Here is a 23,751-nt window from a genome sequence, read left to right on the forward strand (position 1 = left end):
ACTGTGGAAAACAGTATGGAGTTTCCTCAAAAAATTAAAAAGTGGAACTCCCATTTGACCCAATGATCCCTTTCTAGGAATATGTCTTAAAAATTTTGAAACACCAATCAGAAGGAACATATGCACCCCTATGTTTATAGCAACACAATTTACAATAGCTAAGATTTGGAAACAGCCCAAATGCTCATCAGCAGATAAGTGGATTAAAAAACCTGTGCTGCATCTACACAATGGAATACTACATGGTGGTATAAAATAAGGAACTCTTACCATTTGCAACAGCATAGATAGACCTGAAGAGTATTATGGTAAGCGAAATAAGCTGGTCAGAGAAAGGTAAGTATCACATGATCTCAAAACAGGCTGAAATCTAATGAACAAATAAACTGATGAACAAAATAGATCCAGAGACATAGAACCATGAGAAGACTGATGAATTTCAGAGGGAAGGTGGGATGGACAGTGTGTGGAGGGAGAGTGTGTGGAAGGGGAACTTATGTGCATATATGCATAACTCATGGACACAGACAATATTGTGGCAAAAACTTGGGAAGGGCTTGTCTGGGGAGGAGGGAGTTAATGGGGGAAAAAATCTACGCATGCCAAAAAAACAAAACAAAACAAAGCAAAGGGTACATCTGTAATACTTTCAACAATAAAGGTAAATTAAAAAAAAAAGAGGACAAAGAGAAGCCAAAATGATTATTTTATAATGAAAGTAGTAGAGACATCAGATAAAAACCTTTGAGGCCTGGTCTTTTCATGATCCCATTAACTTAATGTTAGATTGGAAGCAAGAGTGCAGGGCTTGTCATTTCTTCTTGGGTGAGCTATTTGCATGAGTGATGGGGGATTTGGAGGCCATGCATAAAACTTATTCAATAAAAATTATAGAATCATCAGATTTGCCTACCCAACCTAGCAAGTAAGTTAGAGAAAAATGGTCAGTCCATCCCTTGAACTGAAGACAATTCAATTGAATCAGTGCTTTCTGATGGTGTGGATTGAGGCCAGGAGCCACTGAGGTCTGCAGGCCTTTCCAGCTGTGTGCTTGGAGAGTTCTTAAGTGAGAGCACATGTGCTGAGAATCCAGCATCAGATATTTTCATTGTAGGGGAAGATGGTAAATGGTATGCCCCTAAAAAAAAGACACTTGCTCCCTGCAATGTATAAGGCAAAAGAGGGACAGCACCGAGGGATCCCAGTCAAAAAGATCTTGGGCTAGGCGTTGAGTCCATTGCTTCTTCCTGGTGTGGGGAATTTGGGGAACTCAGCCTCTGCCTAAGCTTTCTGTGTCTCTATGACACTGAAAGTGAACAATCCTGTTTTTTAAAAAAAATTATTTATGAAATAATCAATTATTTATTTATAAAATAATCAATCCTGTTCTGTCCACCTCTCTGGGTGAAGAGTATCAAGTGATACAAAATGGTAGCCTGTTTTGAAGTGTAGCATGCACTTCACACATAGGGTACCACTGAGGTGTTGCTAGTACATGTGACCCAGTGACAAGGTTATGCGGGATTGTGAACTCTATGGGTCAGTGTCTCTTGCAGAGGTGAGTTGGAACAAGGTGCAACCTTTCCCCGGGGTGCTTAAATTGGCCAGAAGACATAATTTAATCAAGGCTAGTGTCCAGTGTACTGGATAATGGGAGGAAGGATGACACATCTCAATCAGGACATTCATAAACAGATGTGTGCTTTTACTGTCAGACCTAAGAGAGGACACAACATTTAACACATTTGATAATATAACCACCTGGCATTTAAAAATCAAAATTATAATGTTTAAGAAAATGATATGTAGCTATGTTTTTGATTCATGTTCTGTTGGCTCCTCCTTCTAAGTATTTCTTAAATCTGCCTGCTTCCCCATCACCACGGCTGCTTTATTCCATGCTGATCACATCAGCCTCGTCTCTCCCTCTAGTATCCTTTCTCCTGCAATCTACCATCCACACCAACCCAGAATTATCTATAGGACTCCATTTTAATTACATCACTTCCTTGCTTAACACCCTCCAGAATGAACCCATTGCCTTCGGGATAAAGCCCAAATTCCTTACCAGGGCACACAAAGCCCTGACTTACCTCTTCAGCCACATGGCTCATTACCATTCTGTTCAACATTCAGGCTGCCCTGAGTGCTCTCAGTGCCTGGCCCTTCTAGGCTCTGGCTTGTCGCAGATGGTCACACATCTCTTTCTCTAGCCTGCTCTTCTGAGCCAAATCTCACTCCTTCCCAAGCCCCACAGCTGGACGAGGCTGCTCCTCCGTGCTCCCTGTGCATGCTTGTCCCACCTTTCCCCTTCACTCTCAGCTCACAGCCTCACCTCCTCCTTCTCCTTCTCCTTCTCCTTCTCCTTCTCCTCCTCCTCCTCCTCCTCCTCCTCCTCCTCCTCCTCCTCCTCCTCCTTCTCCTTCTCCTTCTCCTTCTCCTTCTCCTTCTCCTTCTCCTTCTCCTTCTCCTTCTCCTTCTCCTCCTCCTCCTCCTCCTCCTCCTCCTCCTCCTCCTTCTCCTTCTCCTTCTCCTTCTCCTCCTCCTCCTCCTCCTCCTCCTCCTCCTCCTCCTCCTCCTCCTCCTCCTCCTTCTCCTCCTCCTCCTCCTCCTCCTCCTCCTTTTCCTTCTTCAAGAAATGGGTTTAGCAAACAAGTTCTAGAGGTAAAGGTCAGGCCCTTGGAGCTTGGGAGTGAGAAATCTAAGTGGAGAGGGAGAGGGAGAAGTGTGGGTGTGCTCTCAGGAGGGAGAATGCACGGGGTTCTGTATCATGGAGATTTTGGGGAGGTCCCCGGGAAAGATCTTTATTTTTTGTTTTTTAATATATTTTTATTGATTTCAGAGAGGAAGGGAGATCAAGAGAGAGAGATAGAAACATCAGTGATGAGAGAGGAACATTGATGGGCCATCTCCTGCATGCCCCACACTGGGGATCAAGCCCACAACCTGGGCATGTACCCTGATCAGGAATCGAGCCATGACCTCCTTGTTTGTAGGTCGATGCTCAACCACTGAGTCACAGCAGCCAGGCACCTCACACTTCTTTAAGGAGTGGGAACTCTCTAAACTACCCTCCAGATCCATAGTCCAACCATTTTTTCTCCTTCTTCTTTCCTTCAGTTAAAATGATCCAAGTGTCCCTTCCCTGTCCAAGGTAGGTACCTCTGCTCTGGACATTATCCCCTCATCTTCTCAAGGACTCCTGCTTTTATTCTCCCCTACATCTCCAACCTTGTCAATCCCCCTTTTCTATGGGACCATTCCCACCAGCATACAAACATTCTTAAAGTTTTCTTAATCCTTTAGAGAATCTCCAGCTGCCACTCCATTTCTCTGCCTTTTATGCCTAAAATGCTTGGAAGAGTTGCCTGGACATGTTGCTTCACCTCTTCTCCGCACTGGGCAGGCTTCCCTCACCACGGTTCGATGGCAGCAGCCCTGTCCCAGGTAAGCAGTGACCTCCACTTTGCACACTCAGGGCTCAGTTTTCTGTCCTGATCAGGCGCCTCCCTTGCAGTAGTCACCGTCTGGCCTGGGCTTCCTTCTCTTTCCCAGTCGCCTACTGGCTCCTCACCCACCAACCCAGCTATGCTCTGTTCCTGCACCTTTTCCTTCTCTTGCCACACTCCCTGTGGGTGGTCTCAACTTGACACAGAGATTTAAATAACACTTATTTGCTGGTGATTCCTGAATTTACAGCTTCAGCTCAGACTGCTCCTCTGAACTCCAGACTTATGTAACCAACTGCCTACTCCACATTTCCACATAGCTGTTTCACAAGTCTCTCAAATGCAATATGTACCAGAATGAATTCTTCATTCCTGCCACTTCAATCTATTGCCCCCCCCTCCATCTTCCTTATCTCAATAAATCACCCATGTGCTCCATCCAGAAACTGGATGACCAACTTGTGTCTTTTGTTTGCTTACCTTCAGAGTCAGTTTGTCAGAAATTCCTATCTAGTCTACCTCTAAAACATACCTCTTGTTTGTCCACTTGTTGCCACCACCTCTTCTGTCCCTATAGTCCAAGCCACTCTCCACTTGGAATGTGGTCTCCTGCTTCAACTTGGGGAAGGCAGCTCTAATCTGTTCCTATACAGCATCTAGAAAAAATGCGATGGCTGCATAACATTTTTGGTGGCTCCTCACTGTACAGCTCATCTGGCTCTGTTTGATCTGGCCCTCGTCTTCCTTCAAGTCTTCCTTCTCCTGTCATGGCCCCGCCCTCTTCATCACACATGACCTGTGATAATTGCTCGGTTCACTGATTTACATTCAGTGACTGCCCCTGGCAGAGAGATTGTGCAAATAAATATTTGCTTTGATTGTTGCATTTAATGCTGTGTACTAGATCCTGGAATAATTAGGAGGAACCAAAGAAAGTCCCTGCCAGAAAGGAGCCCTTAGTCTGGTGAGTGACCCAAATGTGTGCACAGAAAATATTTACTATTTGACGTGATAGGTGTGACCATGGAAGGGCAGCCACACCTGGAGCCAGAGAGGCTCAGGAAAGGATTCTCAGGGAAGGGAACATTTGAAGTGAGTTGATGAGCCTCTACAGAAATCTAAAACAGCATATAAAAATAATAGCCTTAGGAAATAAAATAATGGAAAAATATCCTAAGTTATTAATACCTGGGGCCTCTGGCTTTTAGCTTGGTGAAAGTTTTCTTTCCTTCTGTTTTGGTATTTCCAAATATTCCATCATAAATTTATTTTTTTATAGTAAAAAAAGTTAAAAATTTGGTAGGAAATAGTTCTTTGACAAATATACACACAGAGGTATCGTAACACATGACAGACTGGGGTTTCTCACTGTAATTTTTCTCATCTGTTTCTGGAAGTCAGTTACAGGTACTGGAAATAAAAGTTCTTCTTGAAATATTTTTTTTGGCCAAAACAAACAAACAAAAAAGTAGAAGAAAACGATGAAGAAAAGAATGGAAAATGTGAAAATCTTTTTACTCAGTTTGCAAGTTGAGTGGGTAGTAAGCAAGGGATAGAGGAGAAAAGAAAACAGGATTTTCTTGGGATATTCCACTTGTGAGTCAGTGGGTATTTTACAGGTACCAGCTAGTCCTTCCTGAAAAATCCTCTCAGGGGACAGGCTGTGGAGCGGCAATAAGAAAGATAAATGCTTTTCCGGGGAGTAATTTTAGTGCAGTGTGGAAAATGTGAAGAGAAAAAAAATTAAAGATTGAATGGAAAATCCATCCACAGGCCAACCCACACCACAGAAGCAGTAAGGACCACATGTCCTAATTAGCCCCACACCAGGTAGAGGCCTGGCTCTGGGCAAATACCTCCTCCCCTTGTGGCAGGCAGCCTGGGGAGAGAGCATTCATTCATACTACATGCCCCCAAAGCAGCTATCACTTTGGGGGAGCAGAAATATTGGAAAGCATAAAAACCAAGACCACCAAGCTGTGAACTTTCCCCCTTATTCAACGATGCAATTATATTTTTTCTGTAATGGGTATTTAGATGTTTCTGAATGTAACATTCAGAATGCAGGCACTGTGGGGGTTGGGGGAGCTGCTTTCTATCTCTGATCCCTCTATATGTCCACTTTTGAAAAGTGTGTATTTAAGTCCTTTGCTCATTTTTTGATTGGATTGTTTATCTTCCTTTTTGTTAAGATGTATGAGTTCCCTATAAATTTTGGATATTAGGCCCTTATCAGATATAACATTGGTTAATATGGTCTCCCATGCTGAGGGCTTTCTTGTTGTTTTGTTGATGGTTTCTTTTACTAAAACCATTTCCCCTAAGAACAGGAACAAGACAGGGATGCCCACTCTCACCACTCCTGTTTGACATAGTACTGGAAATGCTAGCCATTGCGATCAGACAAGAAGAAGAAATAAAAGGCATCCAAATTGAAAGAGAAGAAGTAAAACTGTATTATTCAAAGATGACATGATACTGTACATAGAAAACCCTAAAGACTCCATCCATCAAAAATCTACTAGATTTAATGAATGAATTTGGCAATGTAGCAGGATACAAAATTAACACCCAGAAATCTATGGCTCTTTTATACACCAATAATTTAATTGGTGTATAAAATAATTCCCTCAAAGAAAGGGAAACAAACAAACAAACAAACAAAAAAACCAATCCCATTTACCCTTGCACCAAAAAAAAAATAAATAAATAAAATTAAGATACCTAGGAATAAACTTAGCTAAGAAGGTCAAAGACCTGTCCTCAGAAAACTACAGGACATTGAAAAAAGAGATAGAGGAAGATATAAACAAATGAAAGAATATACCGTGTTCATGGATTGGTAGAATCAACATCATTAAAATGTCCATACTACCCAAAGCAATCTATAGATTTAATGCAATCCCCATTAAAATACCAGCGGCATATTTCACAGACCTAGAACAAACTCTCCAAAAATTCATCTGGAATAAAAAAAGACCCCGAATAGCTGCAGCAATTTTTAGAAAGAAGAACAAAGTTGGAGGGATCTCAATACCAGATATCAAGCTATATTACAAAGCCACTGTTCTCAAAACTGCCTGGTTCTGGCACAAGAACAGATATATAGACCAATGAAATAGAACAGAGAACCCAGAAATAGACCCAAGTCATTATGCTCAATTAATATTTGACAAAGGAGGCAAGAGCATACAATGGAGCAAGACAGTCTCTTCAATAAATGGTGTTGGGAAAATTGGACAGATATATGCAAAAAATGAAACTAGACCACCAGCTTACACCATGCACGAAAATAAACTCAAAATGGATAAAGGACTTAAACATAAGATGGGAAAGCATGAAAATTTTAGAAGAATCCATAGACAGCAAAATATCAGACATATGTTGTAGAAATATCTTTACCAATACAGCTCCTTGGGCAAAGGAAACTAAGGAGAAAATAAACAAATGGGACTACATCAAAATAAAAGCTTCTAATAGTTTTTTGATGGAGCCTTTAGGGTGTTCTATGTACAGTATCATGTCATCTGCGAATAATGAGAGTTTTACTTCCTCCTTTCCAATTTGGCTGCCTTTTATTTCTTCTTCTCTGATCACTATGGTTAGAATTTCCAGTACTATGTGGAACAGGAGTGGTGAAAGAGGGCTTTCCTGTCTTATTTCTGTTCTTGTGGGAAGTGGTTTTAGTTTTTGCCCATTGAGTATGATGTTGGCTGTGGGTATGTCATATATGGTTTTTATTATGTTGAGGTATTATCACTCTACTACCACTTTGCTGAGAGTTTTTATCAAAAAGGTGTTGGATTTTGTTGAATGCTTTTTCTGCATCTATTGAAATGATCATGTGATATTTGTCTTTCAATCTGTTTATGTGAGTATCACATTTATTGATTTGTGAATATTGTACCAGCCTTGCATCGCTGGCATGAATCCCACTTGGTCAGGGTGTATGATATTTTTAATGTGTTGCTGGATCCGACTTGCTAAAATTTTGTTGAGGATTTTAGTGTCTATGTTCATCAGGGATGTTGGCCTGTAGTTCTCTTTCTTTGTTGGGTCTTTATGTAATTTTAGAATTAGGGTAATGTGAGCCCCATAGAAAGAGTTTAGAAGTGTTCCTTTTAAATTTTTTGGAATAGTTTGAGGAGGGTAGGTGTTAGTTCGTCTTTGAATATTTGGTAAAACTCCCTTGTGAATTCATCTGCACCAGGGCTTTTGTTTGCTGGGAGGTTTTTGTTTTTTTTTTTAAAAAAATTATTATTACTGCTTCAATTTCATCAGTAGTTATTAGCCTACTCAGGTTTTCTGATTCTTCCTGGTTGAGTTTTGGAAGGTTGTATTTTTCCAGGAGTATATGGGACCATCCTGGTTTAAAAACTGCATGGCTTAAGCCCCAGACAACCCTTCAGTCTTGGAAAAATTGGGGTGGTTGGTCACCTACTTGGAATTGAAGTTTAAATAAATCAAAACAATGAGACAACTGAGACAACACACTTGATATCAGGTTTTAGTTTCCTTTCTGTGTGTGGGATGAACCCTGCCCACAGTCATTTTACTAAAGGGCATTGGAGTGGAAAAGGCAAGGAGAAGAACAGTGAGGGAAAAGGAGTACGGTTGGAATGCTTTTCTGCAACAAGTCTCTGTACTTCAGTGGAGAGAAACTTCCTGAATTCTCAGGCAGACTTAGATACCCTTTTCCTTGTGTGTGCACCACTTTTCATACCATATTCCATATCAGCAAACATAAAAATTTCAATTCATGTATGTGTTTCTATATTCCTCGCCAGAAGAGATACAACTTTTCATTTTGGTATTTTTAGCACCAGGCACTGTGTCTAGTACATAGTGGTTGCTTAATAAATTGAAAGTGATTTAATAAGTGCACATTCGGGGGAAGGGAATTGTTAAAGAAAAATGGAAAGTTCTCACATTTGCTTTCAAATCCATTGTGGAGCAAGATATGAACATTTGCCTGGTGGGTTTTATTTTACATTTTTTCTTAGATACATAAAATGGAAATCAAATCTATTTATCTTTGCTGAATTAGAAAAATTATTTTCCTCTGGCAAGGGGTGGGGAGGTAAGGGTGGGTGGTAATGGCAAGGGAATCTTCTTAGTTCAAAACACAAATATCTGTCCTGCCTTCTGGGAAGAGGTTAGACAAGTCTGCCTCCACCAGTGAAAGCTACCAGCCTCATGGGCTGACTGTCTTGTCTCCATAGTAGAGCGAAGGGATACTGTTCCATCTTCCCAAACTGCTCCTGATAACCATCTACCTGGCTTCCATAGCTGTGCAGCTGCCCCAAGAGAACCTCATCCCTGATATGCATCTGGGACACCAATAAGTGCAAAGGAGGAAGAGTGTATGAAGAACTTTCATGCCTTATTGGGAAACTGAGGTGAGGATATACATTCCCTCCTTTTCTCCTTCTCTCTTGCCTTTTATGCCCATCCCCCCTCCTTCCTTAATTCTGCTTGTGTATGTGTGTTTTAATTTCAAAGTTATTGTTGATATTTGAACAAAGCAGGGGTTGGGGTGCTGACACCCTGTGCAGTCAAAAATCTATGTGTAATTTTAGACTCCCCCCAAACTTAACTACTGTTGACAGGAAGACTTTCCAATAATATAAACAGTTGATCAATACATATTTTATATGTTTAATGTATTGCATACTGTATTCTTACAATAAAGTAACCAAGAAAAAAGAAAATGTTATTAAGAAAATCATAAGGAAGAGAAGATACACTTACAGTATGGTATGTGTTTATTGAAAAACAAACAAACCCATGTATAAATGGACCTGTGCAGTTCAAACCTGTGTTGTCCAAGGGCCAACTGCAATGTATGTTTGTATACAAAAGGCTCAAACACTCAGAATGTGGAAGTGTCTCTTTCACCAGAAAACATCTCCTTTATCCTGTAGCAGTTGATGTGATGTGCGTTGCTACCTCTGCCTGTTTCTTTAGAAGACGGGTCATGTCCAGGGCTGTGATCACCCTCAATAATGGAGCGTTGCCTTTTTTGCCACTTCACTGTATTTGTGACTCCATCAGACTTGGCTCACCTTTCTGGATCTGCCTTTCAGCTTGGCGTATCCTCCTCCCCGGGACTTCTTCCTTTTCCTTTTGCCTGTTGCCAGGCTCCTTTGAGGTATAACCCTCCCCTCCCTGCCCCCTACCTAGCTTGCTTTCTAGAAAAGCTTCCCTGAAAAACTTGAGGCTTCCTGTAATGCTCTTCACAGCGATTTCTCAGGGCTTAAACTGAACCCAAGTGGTGTGCTCTATTTCTCCCACATTGACCCTATCAAAAGTGAGAGCTTTGATTGTCCACTAAACTTGGTTAGTAATATAAAGCTGACATATTCCAGGTTTTCTAACAGGGAGATTTCTCCTGAGAGCAAAATGGCTGGACTTCCAGGCTTGCGTTTTTTTTTTAATTTTTAAAAATATTTTTTATTGATTTCAGAGAGGAAGGGAGAAGGAGAGATAGAAACATCAATGATGAGAGAGAATCACTGATCGGCTGCCTTCTGCACGCCCCCTACTGGGAGCTGGGTCTTGAGCCCACAACCTGGGCATGTGCCCTGACCAGGAATTGAACCTTGATATCCTGGGTCATAGGTTCACGTTCAACTTCTGAGCCACACAGTTAGCCTGTAGGCTTAGTTTTTAAATTTTGGTACCACTGAGTCCTAAATACTTGCAATGGAATTCAACAAATGCTAAAGGCAATAGAACAAATACAGACCTAGAGATGAACACAAACCTAAATCATCTGGCTGATAAAATAATATTTCATTTCAGATTGACGGCTCCACATCATTGTCTCCTCACATAGCTTTCCTCCGGCCTTCACAGGACAGTGGGCATCTTTGATTCAATCTCTTGGAAGGATTTCCAGGCATTGATAGATGCTCCAAGTAGAGAACCGAAAATGTGAGTCTCATCACAACAAAGGTGTCCGCTCTCATTCCTGTCTCAGGGAAATCACTGGGATTCCATTTTATCTCTAAATCTCCTCTCCTCCCTGTCACTCCCCTCAAGCATCAGATTCCAGCAGAGCCAGCCTAATCCATACAAAGGCGCACACACCACTAGAGGAGGGAGTGTTGTGTCCTAATACAACCCTTTTCTAGTTCCCAGAATGCCTGGATGTAGATTTTAGAAATAGGAATCAAGAAATGGAGAAATTAGGCCACCAGCGCAGGAGCACTTCCCTGCTCACCCATCTCAGAAGCTGCAGCCAAGCCAGAGCATCCAGGGGGAGCCTGTGTGGGCAGCACCAAGGCCTGCCAGGGAACACCGCAGCCCGCTGTGCCATCTGCTGAGTTAGGATGTCCCAACATGAGGGTGTCAGCTGTGATGCATGTTTAAAAGGAAAATTTTGAGGTTGCAAGATACATGCTTAATTTGCTACAGTTACTGTCTTGGTGCATCTTGTTATGAAAGTAGTGCAACAGCAAGGCATACAACTGACAACCCAGTGCAGTGCATACTAGCAAGGGTAGAATTTGATTTGTACTATGGTGGGGACGCTTTCTCTGCAGAGCAGCCACAGTCCTTTACTTGTCCCTATTGTGGAAAAATGGCTTATACAGAGACACCTCTTCACAAACATGTTGCTCCTGAACATGCAGAGACATCAACAGAAGTGACCTGCCCTGTCTGTGCAGCACTACCTGGAGGTGGTCCTGATCCTGCCACAAACAACTGTGCAGCTCATCTTACACTGGAGCACACAACTCCTAGAGATTTAGATGAACTGGGTGGTGTTCGACATGTACGTAGAATGTTTCACCTTGGCTGGGAATTAGGAGGTTCTCCTACTCATAGATCAAACAGACACTTTAAATTTTTTATTTTTCATTTTTTTTAGTTAATCCTCACCCAAGGATATTTTTTCCATTGCTTTTCAGAGAGAGTGAAAAGGAGGGAGGGCGGAAGGGGAATAGAGACAGAGAGGGAAACATTGATGGGAGAGAAACACATGGATTGGGATATGTCTCCTACAGGCACCCAAACCAGGACCGGGGATCAAACCTGCAACCCAGATAGCACCCTTGACCTGGAATCATTCGGTTGGCAGGCATACGCTGTCTTAGCCACACTGGCCAGGGCCAAACATGCACTTTACTAGCAGTTCTACTGGTGGACTTTCTACTTCTCAGAGTTCATGTTCTCCAAGCAATAGGGATGCCACGGATCCTATTGCTGAGCTTTTATCTCAGTGGTCAGGAGGGAGACGTTCTGCAGGAGGATAGCTTAATTCTGGCCCTGGTGCTTCTCAATTAAACTGCAGATGCAGCTGCAGTTAGAACTGCCAGCAGCTGGAGACCACACGTGACACAAGCTGTGCACTAACACAGGCTCACCACTACAATTACACCATCACACCAACAACCAACACAGTTAACACAGAACGTCAGCACACTATCCAGAATTCCCAATTTCTTTTAACAAGGTGGAATGATTCCAACATGTTAGAAACAGAGGTCAATCCATAGAAAGTGAGTGTGCAGATGGCAGCCTGTCCAAGAGCTCCTTCCCTCTACTTTCCTGGGCGAAGAGAGCTCCTCTGCAGACGAGGTGGGAGGTGGGGATGGCAGAATTCAGTGCTATGGACTGTGTAGATATTATGCCTTTAGCTATTGCTTTAGAAGACCTAAGTTTAAAAAAGGATAATGAAAGAAACCTGGCCCCACCTCCTCTTTGATGGCAGCCCGATCCTCACACAATGTCCTCTGTGCTGTATTTGCCAATGAAAGTGGACAACGACTAGATTGCATTGTTTAGTGATTGTAATTTCAGGTCTGTCACTCTTGTTACTTTGTGTACATTCAAAAGGAAGAGAGAAAATATATATGATAATCATTTTCACTTAACTATTTTTTTATTTCTAGCAGGGAAATGTAGGTAGCAGTGCAGGGGTGAGCTCTACTTCCTGTACCTTGACATGCAAAAGGCTCACCTAGTACTCCACATGCAAACTCTAGAGGAAAATTGAAAACTTTAATGAAGTTACTGTATGTAGTTATGAATATTAATAGGGAAAACTGCTTAAATGGTTTACTTTAAAAAAATGGAGAAAAATTGCTGTGTGCATCTTACCTAGGAAATCAGCTTACTTTTTTCTTGTGATAAAATGATATAGCTGATATTGCCCTTGAAGAGTTATTGAGATTTAAAAACTCTGAAAAGATCATTGAGATCTTCCCTGGGGAGATTATTTCCCAGCCTATTAGTTTCTTGGTAAATTATGGAAACATGGCACCAAGCAATGACCTCAAGTATAAAACAAAATAATGAGGACTTGGCTGCCCTTGACCTGAGAAGTACTGGGGAGGCTTGTTCTCAAGATGGTGTGTGTTTGTTTTAAACTGACCTAAAGATAATACAAATATTCTTCAAAACATTGTGCTGCCACTGCTTCACTGATCAAAAGGAAAAAGGAGTTGTTTTTAATGTTTAATCTGGTTAATACCATGGCAGTATGGTGGATCTGCTCAGACCAGTTATTTTGTGTCTTTAGTGAACACTCCAGAAATGGAAAGGGTCTGAGGCCTGAAAAGAGAACAACAAAGCTTTCAAAGCTGGAGTGGATCTGACACCAAACCAGATTGTAGTCATAGTAAGAAAAAAATTCATTCAGCCAGACATGTTTGAAGCAGGGGACTCCCTGTGGAACTGCAATGAGGAGAAATTAGACAAAAGCACTCAGTGTCGCTATTGTAGAATCACACACACATGAGTTGATGAGGAAACTTGGGATATATTTTAAGTAATAAGTTCATTATTCTGACTAATAATACCCACTTTGAACTGTGAAACAATGTTAAAAGTAAGGATTATTTGAAGGCATGAATGAACAGATTTGAGTTTCTAAGAAACTTTTAGAGACATGTTTTATTTTCTCCATTAAAAATTTCAAATGTTTCTTAAATATGTGCTTCCCATAGATGAAACTAATGATTATAAAGCAATGTCAGACAGTTAATTTTCAGAATAAGTGCGATGGCCTAGAAATACAGCATAACGTTAGTCACAGGATATATAGTCTGAAAACGGGAATCACCATAGAATCTGACTGGAATGAGGTAATGATTAACCTAGAAGAGGTCCAAAAGTGAATGTCACTGAAGTTTTTACTACATCTTAAAATAAAGTGTTTTGTAGCCCAGCTGGTGTGGCTCAGTGGTTGAGTGTTGACCCAGGACCAAGAGGTCACCGGTTGGATTCCTGATCGGGCACATGCCCTGGGTCACGATCCCTAGTAAGGAGTGTGCAGGAGGCAGCGGATCAATGATGTTTCTCTCTCATTGATGTTTCCATCTCTCTATCCCTCTCTCTAAAAATCAATAAAAAGGTATTTTTAAGAAAAGTGTTTTGTAAGAATTTAAAAAATTGTCAAAACCGGTTTGGCTCAGTGGATAGCGCGTCGGCCTGCGGACTGAAAGGTCCCAGGTTCGATTCCGGTCAAGGGCATGTACCTGGGTTGCGGGCACATCCCCAGTGGGAGATGTGCAGGAGGCAGCTGATCGATGTTTCTCTCTCATCGATGTTTCTAACTCTCTATCTCTCTCCCTTCCTCTCTGTAAAAAATTCAATAAAATATATTAAAAAAAAAGAATTTAAAAAATTAATAAAAGCCTTAATTTATTAAAAAATTGATGAGTAGTTTTGTAATGATTTGGTGAGAGTAATGCATGAAAATTTTTGCTTACTTGGACTTTTCTTTTTTAAAATTTTGTTTAAATTCTTTATTGTTTAAAGTATTACATATGTCTCCTTTTTCCCTCATTGACCTCTCCCTGGCCGCTTACACCCCCTAGCACATGCCCTCACCCCACTAGTGTCTGTGTCCATTAGTTATGCTTATATCCATGCATACAAGTCCTTTGGTTGATCTCTTACTCCCCTCCCCACCCCCACCTTCCCGCTAAGGTTGGACATTCTGTTTGATGCTTTTGTGACTATGGATCTATTTTTGTTCATCAGTTTATGTTGTTCATTATATTCCACAAATAAGTGAGATCATGTGATATTTATCTTTCCCTGACTGGCTTATTTCGCTTAGCATAATACTTTTCAGGTCCATCCATGCTGTTGCAAATGGTAAAAGTTCCTTCTTTTTTTCAACAGCATAGTATTCCATTGTGTGGATGTACCACAGTTTTCTAATCCACTCATCTGCTGATGGGCATTTAGTCTATTTCCAAATCTTAGCTATTATAAATTGTGCTGCTATGAACATAGGGGTGCATATATCCTTTCTGATTGGTGTTTCTGATTCCTTGGGATATATTCCTAGAAGTGAGATTACTGGGTCAAATGGGAGTTCCATTTTTAATTTTTTGAAGACACTCCATACTGTTTTCCACAGTGTCTGCACCAGTCTGCATTCCTACTAGTAGTGTACTATGGTTCCCTTTTCTCCACATCCTTGCCAACACTTGTCCTTTGCTGATTTCTTGATGATAGCCATTCTGACAGGTGTGAGGTGATACTTCATTGTCATTTTAATTTGCATCTCTCAGATGATTAGTGACTTTGAGCATGTTTTCATATGTCTCTTGGCCTTCTGTATGTCCTCTTTTGAAAAGTGTCTATTTAGGTCCTTTGCCCATTTTTTGATTGGATTGTTTATCTTTTAACCCCCTTGGGTGCCCATGGGCCTTCCTATTTCCTGCAGTAGGCCAGCATTTAGGAAACTACTTTCTGGTTTGAGCTCAGCCTTATTTTGAGAATTTCCGGATATAAAGGCTCTTATTTATAAAAACAAATGGTCTGGACATATGATCTGTGAGGTCCTCGATCATCTGTGATTACTGGGAATTTATTCTGAAAGCTATCTGAGTGTGTGACATGTCCTCTAGCTAAAGGATTCAGAACTGGGGGGAGGGGGGCCCTGGCAGGATCCTTGTCTGATGTGGAGATAATGGCTTGTTACCCTTCTGTCAAACCCTAGTGCCCAGTTAATGACTTATCAGTGAAGGGCATTTCTGAAATAGTGAACAAGCTCTCTGGCTTATGGCTCTGTGTAAGCTGTAAAGCACATCGTCAACACTTGATACTTTTCATTAATATTAAAACTTGCTCAGAAATGTTCGTAGCAGCTTAATGCATAAAGACAAAGCATAGTAAGTATATAAATGACTGTCAACAGCAGGATAAATGATTGTGATATAGTCATACAAGAGAATACTTCTGAGCAATAAGAATCTCGGGAATAACCTCAGATGCATTATGATAAACAAAAAAGCCAGTATTAAAGGTAACAGATGTATGATTAATATGACACTTTTGGAAAACCATTTACATGGAGTAAAAGCCAGGCACACAGTAGAAGGCATAGTGTACAATTCCTTTTATCAAAGTTGTAAAACAGACCAAGCTAATCTATGGTGAAAGAAATCAGAATAGTGGTTAAATTGAGGTGGTGACATTAAATGAAAAAGGGAACTTTCAGGGGTGACAGAAGATTCTAAATCTTGATGTGAGTGGTGGTGACATCTATATACAGCGTGTAATGTCACTGAGCTTTATATTTTAGATTTGTTCGCATTGTTATATTTAAATTTGCCTCAGTTAAATGTTGGAAAAAAAGTTTTATACTGGTGATCAGATGATTGTGAAAAGTATTCTCAAGCATTCTTTCTTGTTCTCCCACAACTAAAATTTAACCAACACTGAACACTTAAATTTCCAAACTTTTGAGTTTTAAGCTCCCTCTCTGGTAGAAAATTAAGTACCTAGAAAGCTTTTTAATTCTGTCAAATATTAAGAATAGAAGCCAAAGCCACTGACTGCTGCTGACTAACTAGTTCACTTATTACTAAAAACAGCCTGGGGGCTGGGATCTGGGCTTTCACTGCCCTCTTTACAGAGCTTTTGTTCATCTCAGTTAAATAATAACTCAAGATCAGTAAGTGACTCAGTCAAAGCACTGGTAATTCATTAGGTATATGTTTGCTTCTTGGGTTAGAGGCACAAGAAAAATGCTAAATTAGTTAAGTTTTAAAAAACAACTCAAATCTTCTGTGAAAGGTATATTATTTACTTTTCTAGTTTTAGAAAACAAAAAAAATGTTTTAAATCCTATAGATTAAAAAAAAAATACTTCATCGTTAGCAAAATCTAGAAAATGATATGGTAAGATAGCATTAGCCATCAAATTAGCTATTAAATAGACAACTTCCTTTCACCCTCTCAACTCATAGCCCTCATGGGAGAATTTATTAACTTAAGGTGTTAAGTTCACATTAATTAAGCTTAACAGCCTTTGGCCAGTTAAACAGCTAATCTATCTACTGAAAATCTATCTACTTCTAGATAGATATCTATGTGTATCTATATATAAAATTATTATCAATTTTTTTCTTTATTTTAATATTTCCATTGCTTCCATCAGACTGCATTACAAGCATATGTCTTTAGTGGAAAAAAGGCTGATGATATAGCATTTCCATTCATGTGTGCAGTCTCACGTTGAAGAAAATGGAAATGACACTGCAATATCGGCCTTGTACATTGAACACTCCCCTTGAGCAGTGGACATTTTTCACATGTCCTCACCCCCCTGGTGTCTGTGTCCATTGGTTAGGCTTATATGCATGCATACAAGTCCTTTGGTTGATCTCTCTTCCTTACCCCCACCCTCCTCTACCTCCCCTCTGAGGTTTGATGGTCTGATCAAGGTTTCTCTGTCTCTGGATCTGTTTTTGTTCATCAGTTTATGTTGTTTATTATATTCCACAAATGAGTGAGAGCATGTGATATTTATCTTTCTCTGACTGGCTTATTTCGCTTAGCATAATGCTCTCCAGTTCCATCCATGCTGTTGCAAATGGTAAGAACTCCTTCTTTTTTACCGCAGCGTAGTATTCCATTGTGTAGATGTACCACAATTTTTAATCCACTCATCTGCTGATGGGCACTTAGACTGTTTCCAAATCTTAGCTATGGGGAATTGTTCTGCTATGAACATAGGGGTGCATATATCCTTTCTGCTACGAACATAGGGTGTTTCTAGTTTTTTGGGATATATTCCTAGAAGTGGGATCACTGGGTCAAATGGAAGTTCCACTTTTAATTTTTTGAGGAAATGCCATACTGTTCTCCACAGTGGCTGTACCAGTCTGCATTCCTACCAGCAGTGCATGTGTTCCTTTTTCACTGCATCATTGCCAGTACTTATTGTTTGTTGATGATAGCCATTCTGAGAGGTGTGAGATGGTATCTCATTGTCGTTTTGATTTGCATCTCTTGGATGATTAGTAACTTTGAGCATGTTTTCATATGTCTCTTGGCCTTCCTTCTGTCTTCTTTCAAAAAGTATCTATTTAGGTCCATTGCCCATTTTTTGATTGGGTTGTTTATCTTCCTTTTGTTAAGTTGTATGAGTTCCCTGTAAATGTTGGAGATTAAACCCTCATCAGTGATAACATTGGCAAATATGTTCTCCCATGCAGTGGGCTTTCTTGTTTTGTTGATGTTTTTCTTTTCTTCTTCTTCTGTACAAAAGCTCTTTATTTTGATGTAGTCCAATTTGTTTATTTTCTCTTTTTTTCCATTGCCCTTGGAGCTGTATCAGTGAAGAAGTTGCTTTGGCATATGTCTGAAATTTTGCTGCCTATGGATTCCTCTAATATTTTTATGGTTTCCCATGTTATGTTTAAGTTCTTTATCCATTCTGAGTTTATTTTTGTGTATGGTGTAAGTTGGTGATCTAGTTTCATTTTTTGCATGTATCTGTCCAATTATCCCAACACCATTTATTGAAGAGACTTTTTTGATTCCATTGCATGCTCTTGCCTCCTTTGTCAAATATTAGTTGAGCATAGTGGTTTGGGTCGATTTCTGGGTTCTCTAATCTATTTCATTGGTCTATATGTCTGTTCTTGTGCCTGAACCAGGAAGTTTTGAGAACAGTGGCTTTATAATACAGCTTGATAACTGGTATTGAGATGTCTCCTACTTCATTCTTCTTTCTCAGGATCACTGCAGCTATTTGGGGGTCTTTTTTTTTTTTTTATTCCAGATGAATTTTTGGAGAGTTCATTCTAGGTCTGTGAAATATGCCATTGGTATTTTTATGGGGAGTGCATTGAATCTATAGATTGCTTTGGGAAGTATGGACATTTTAATGATGTTGATTCTACCAATCCATGAACATGGTATTTTCTTCCGTCTGCTTATATCTTCCTCTATCTCTTTTTTCAGTGTTCTTTAGTTTTCCAAGTACAGGTCTTATACCTCCTTAGTTAAGTTTATTCCTAGGTATTTTAATTTTATTTTGGTGTGATGGTAAATGGGATTGTTTTTTTAGTCTCTCTTTCTGTAAGTTCACTATTGGTGTATAGTAATGCCATAGATTTCTTGGCATTAATTTTGTATCCTGTTACATTGCCGAATTCATTTATTAAGTATAATAATTTTTTTATGGAGTCTTTAGGGTTTTCTATGTACAGTATCATGTCAGCTGCAAATAATGACAGTTTTACGTCATCTTTTCCAATTTGGGTTTCTTTTATATCTTCTTCTTGTTTAATTGCTATGGCTAGCACTTCCAGAACTATGTCAAACAGAAGTGGTGAAAGTGGGCATCTCTGTCTCGTTTCTGTTCTTAGGTGAAATGGTTTTAGTTTTTGCCCATTGAGTATGATGTTGGCTGTGGGTTTGTCATATATGGCTTTTATTATGTGAGGTATGATCCTTCGTAGTCCCACTTTGCTGAGGGTTTTTATCAAGAAAGCATGTTGGATTTTGCCAAATGCTTTTTCTGCAGCAATTGATATGACTGTGATTTTTACCTCTCAATTTGTTTATGTGATGTATTACATTTATTGATTTGCAGATATTGTACCATCCTTGCATCCCCAGGATAAATCCTACTTGGTCGTGGTGTATGATCTTTCTGATGTACTGCTGGATCCGATTTGCTAGAATTTTGTTGAGGATTTTGGCATCTATGTTTATGAGGAATATTGGCCTGTAATTCTTTTTCAATGTGTTGTCTTTATCTGGTTTTGGTGTTAGGGTAGTGCTGGCTTCATAGAAAGAGGTTGGAAATGTTCCTTCCTCTTGAATTTTTTGGAATAGTCTGAGGAGGATAGGTTTTAGTTCTTCCTTGGATGTTTGGTAAAACCCCTCTGTGAAGCCATCTGGCTCCGGGCTTTTGTTTGCTGGAAGCTTTTTGATGACTGCTTCAATTTCTCCCACAGTTACTTGCCTATTGAGATTTTTAGGTTTTTCCTGATTGAGTTTTGGAATGTTGTATTTTTCTAGGACTATGTCTATTTCCTCAAGGTTGTCTAGTTTGTTGGAATAGAGTTGTTCATAGTATCTTTTTAAACAATCCTTTGTATTTTAGTGGGGTCTGCTGTTATTTCACCTCTTTCATTTTTGATTTTGTTTATTTGGGTCCTCTGTCTTAGCTTCTTGGTGAGGCTTGCTAAAGGTTCATCAATCTTGTTTATGCTTTCAAAGAGCCAGCTTTTGGTTTCATTGATCTTCTGTATTATAATTTTTTTGTCTTTATGTCATTTATTTCTGCTCTGATTTTTATCATCTCCTTCCTTCTGCTCACTCTGGGCTTTTATTGTTGCTCTCTTTTTAGTTCTTTAAGTTGTAGAGTTAGATGATTCATTACCATTTTCTGCTGGGGTCCAACCCCAGCGGGTCCAGGGGTCCCCAAAGGTGTAGACGGAGTCGGTGAAGAAGGAATGACACGGAGACAGCGTTCAGTTGATCAGCAGCCTAGCCAGGATCTCCAGCCAAGTTCTGGTCTCGATCTCCAGAGAGGTTCTGCTCAGGATTTCCAGCCAGGTTCTGTTCTCTTGCTAGGTTCTCCAGGTTCTCCAGCCAGGTTCTGTAGCCATGTTCCCTCGCTAGGTTCTCCAGCCAGGTTCTCTGTCCATGTTCTCTTGCTAGGTTCTCCAGGTTCTCCAGCCAGGTTCTGTAGCCATGTTCCCTCGCTAGGTTCTCCAGCCAGGTTCTGTCCAGGTTCTCCAGCCAGGTTCAGTCACCAGGTTCTAGTCTGGTTCTCTTGCCAATTTCTGTAGTCAGGTTCAGTCCAGGATCTTTTGTCATGTTCTCTCGCTAGGTTCTGTCTCTAGGTTCTGAGGCCAGTTTCTGTCCAGGATCTTTTGCCATGCTCTCTCCAGCGAAGTTCTTCTGTCTCTAGAGAACGTTCTGTGTAGGTTCTGTGCCTAGGTTCTGTCTCTCTCCTTTCTGTCTTCTTACATCTGTATTTATACCAGTTGATTCCAATCCTATCAATCTCTATTTCAAAGGTTAGGGCGTTTCTTATCTCCATTCCAGGGAGTAAAGATTATGTAGCTTAAGCATGATTGTTCGTAGTTAAAGTGATTAATTACCCACCTGGCACTTAGTTAAGAGGTTTTATTCCCTCCCTAACTTCAGGGGAAAATCCCTACCTGGGGAAACAACCTTTCTCAGAGACCTTGGTTAAAACACATAGTGCCAAGAAAGTGAGCAAACATATTAAGAACAGTATGCCATATATGCCAGGTCCCTTGAAACAGCAAGCATGGACCGGCTCCCGGCAATTTTCCTTGTTTTTTTTTGAGGTAGGCCTGTAGAGCTATAAACTTCCCTCTCAGGATTGCTTTTATCGTGTCCCATAGATTTTGGGGTGTTGTGTTTTCATTGTCATTTGTTTCTAGGATGTTTTTAATATCTTCTTTGATCTCTGGTAACCCAATCACTGTTTAATAGCATGCTATTCATCTTCCAACTGTTTGATTTTTTTAAATTGTAGTTTATTTCTAATATTATGCCATTGTAGTCTGAGAAGATGCTTGTTATGAGTTCCATCTTCTTGAATTTGGAGAGACTTTGCCTGTGACCCAATATGCGGTCTATCTTTGAAAATGTCCCATGTGCACTTGAGAAGGACATATATTCCATGGCTTTGGGGTGAAATGTTCTGAGATGTCAATTAAGTCCATTGGATCTAGTGAGTCATTTAGGATTGCTGATTCTTTGCTAATTTTTTTTGTCTAGAGGATTTATCCCATGATGTCAGTGGGGTATTAAAGTCCCCTACTATGATTGAATTGTTGTTGATCTCTCCCTTGATATCTTCCAGGAGGTTTTTTTTTTTTTAATGTATTTGGGTGCTCCTGCATTGGGTGCATATATGTTTATCAGTGTTATATCCTGTTTATCAGTGTTATATCCTCTTGTTTTATCAATCCCTTTAGTATTATGAAGTGGCCTTCCTTATCTCTTGTTATGGCCTTTACTTTAAAGTCTATTTTGTCAGATATAAGTATTGCTAACCCAACTTTTTTTCATTTCCATTTGCCTGAAAGATATTTTTCCATCCCTTCACTTTCACTCTGTGTGACTCCCTTGTTCTGAGGTGGATCTCTTGTAGACAGCATATATATGGGTCATGTTTTTTAAATCCATTCAGCTACTCAATGTCTTTTGATTGGAGCATTTAGTCTGTTTACTTTTAAAGTTATTATTGATGGGTACTTTTTTGTTGCCATTTTTATTTTTTGTGCCTGTGTTTCTTCTTCCCTTTTTATTTCTTCTTTTTACACCAGTCCCTTTAGCATTTCTTGCATTGCTGGCTTAGCAGTGATAAACTCCCTTAGCCTTTTTTTGTCTGTGAAGCTCCTTATTTCCCCTTCAATTTTGAATGACAGCCTTGCTAGTTAGAGTCCCTTGCTTTGCATCACTTTGTAAATTTCCTTCCATTCTTTTCTGGCCTGATATGTTTCTGTTGAGAAATCATTTGATAATCTAATGGGTGATCCTTTGCAAGTTACTTTCTGTCTCTCTCCTGCAGCCTTTAAGATTCTCTCTTTGTCCTGAATGTTTTCCTTCGTAATTACAATGTGTCTTTGTGTGGGTCTTTTCGGGTTCATCTTGTATGGAACTCTCTGTGCTTGTGTGACTTTTTCTTCCCAACATCAGGGAAATTTTCTGACATTATTTCTTCAAATAGCTTTTCTAACCCTCATTCCTCTTCCCGTCATTCTGGCACTTCTATTATTTGTATGTTGCTTCATTTCATATTGTCCCAAAGCTACCTTAGGCTCTCCTCCTGTCTTTTAATTTTTTTCTACAATTTCAGTTCAGTTTGGGTGTGTTTTGCTTCCCTGTCTTCTAATTCACTAATTCGGTCCTCCACTTCTCCTAGTGAACTGTTGAAACTTTCCATGGTCTTTTTTATTGACGCTATATCACTCTTTATTTCTTCTTGATTCTTACATAAGTTGTTGATTTTTTTCATTCATCTGGTTTATGAACTATATGACCCTTAGTCTGAATTCTTTTTCTGACATGTTGCATGCCTCCATTTCATTTATCTGCTTTTCTGGCAATTCCATCTTTTCTTTCCTTTGGGGGTTACTTTGTCTACCCATTTTTGCTCTCACCGAAGGATCTAGGTGTTGAGTTGTGCTCCTTGGGTGGCAGTGGTTCCTTGGGTGGTGGCTGTTCTTTGGGTGGTTGCAGCAGTGGCTGCTCCTCAGTTGGCTGTGGCTCCTCTGTTGGGCGCTGTTCGCAGCAGTGGTGGCTCCTCTGGCTGGTGCGGGCAGGCTGCTCACACAGCTGCTGCTCCTCTGATGTGGCGGCTGCTCATCAGGCTGATGCTCCTCGGATGGGGGGGAATGGGGGTGTTCGCACAGCTGCCACTCCTGGGATGCAGGCAGGCTGCTAGCGCAGCTGCTGCTCTTCAGACGGGGGTGGGTTGCGTGCATGGCTGCTGCTCCTTGGATGAGGGGCAGGCTGAGTGAGGCTGCTGCTCCTCAGCCTGGGTTGGCTGCTCGTGGGGCTGCTGCTCACATGGTTGCAGTGCCCAGTTGTGTCTACTTCGCTAATTCAGGGTGGATGTTATTTGATTTAGTTGCTTGTTCTATCTGCTCCAGAACAAGGCTCAGGACACATCCGTCTATTCCACCACCATTTTGTCTCTCTTGGAATTTTGTTTTTAAGTTGCTTGTTGTTAGTATTTAAAAATAAAATGGATTTTTGGACACTACTTTATACCCAATGACCTTGCTAATTCACTCACCAGGTTTAATAGTTTGTAGACTCATTGGACTTTCTGCATACACAATCATGCACTTTGGAATAAAAATAGCTTAACTTTGTCTTTCATAATATTTATGCCTTTTTTTCTTTTTCCTTAGTTCACTAGCTGGGACCTCCTGTGCAATTTTAAACAGAAGTGGTAAGGTGACATCCTTGCCATATTCTCAGCCTAAGGGGGAAAGAGTTCAATATTTCACTATGTAGTGTTATGTTAGCTTTATAATTTTTTTTG

General features: G+C 40.3%; 1 pseudogene across 1 annotated transcript; it reads left to right on the forward strand.

Moving 5' to 3' along the window:
• Positions 1-10,783: 10,783 nt before the first annotated feature.
• Positions 10,784-12,162, forward strand: LOC308525238 (E3 ubiquitin-protein ligase KCMF1-like; annotated as a pseudogene). Its single transcript has 2 exons — positions 10,784-11,266; positions 11,565-12,162. The product of its transcript is annotated as an E3 ubiquitin-protein ligase KCMF1-like (transcript).
• The last annotated feature ends 11,589 nt before the right edge of the window (positions 12,163-23,751 follow it).

This window comes from Myotis nattereri (genome assembly GCF_964212035.1).
Source record: "Myotis nattereri genome assembly, chromosome: 1".
Lineage (NCBI taxonomy): Eukaryota > Metazoa > Chordata > Mammalia > Chiroptera > Vespertilionidae > Myotis > Myotis nattereri.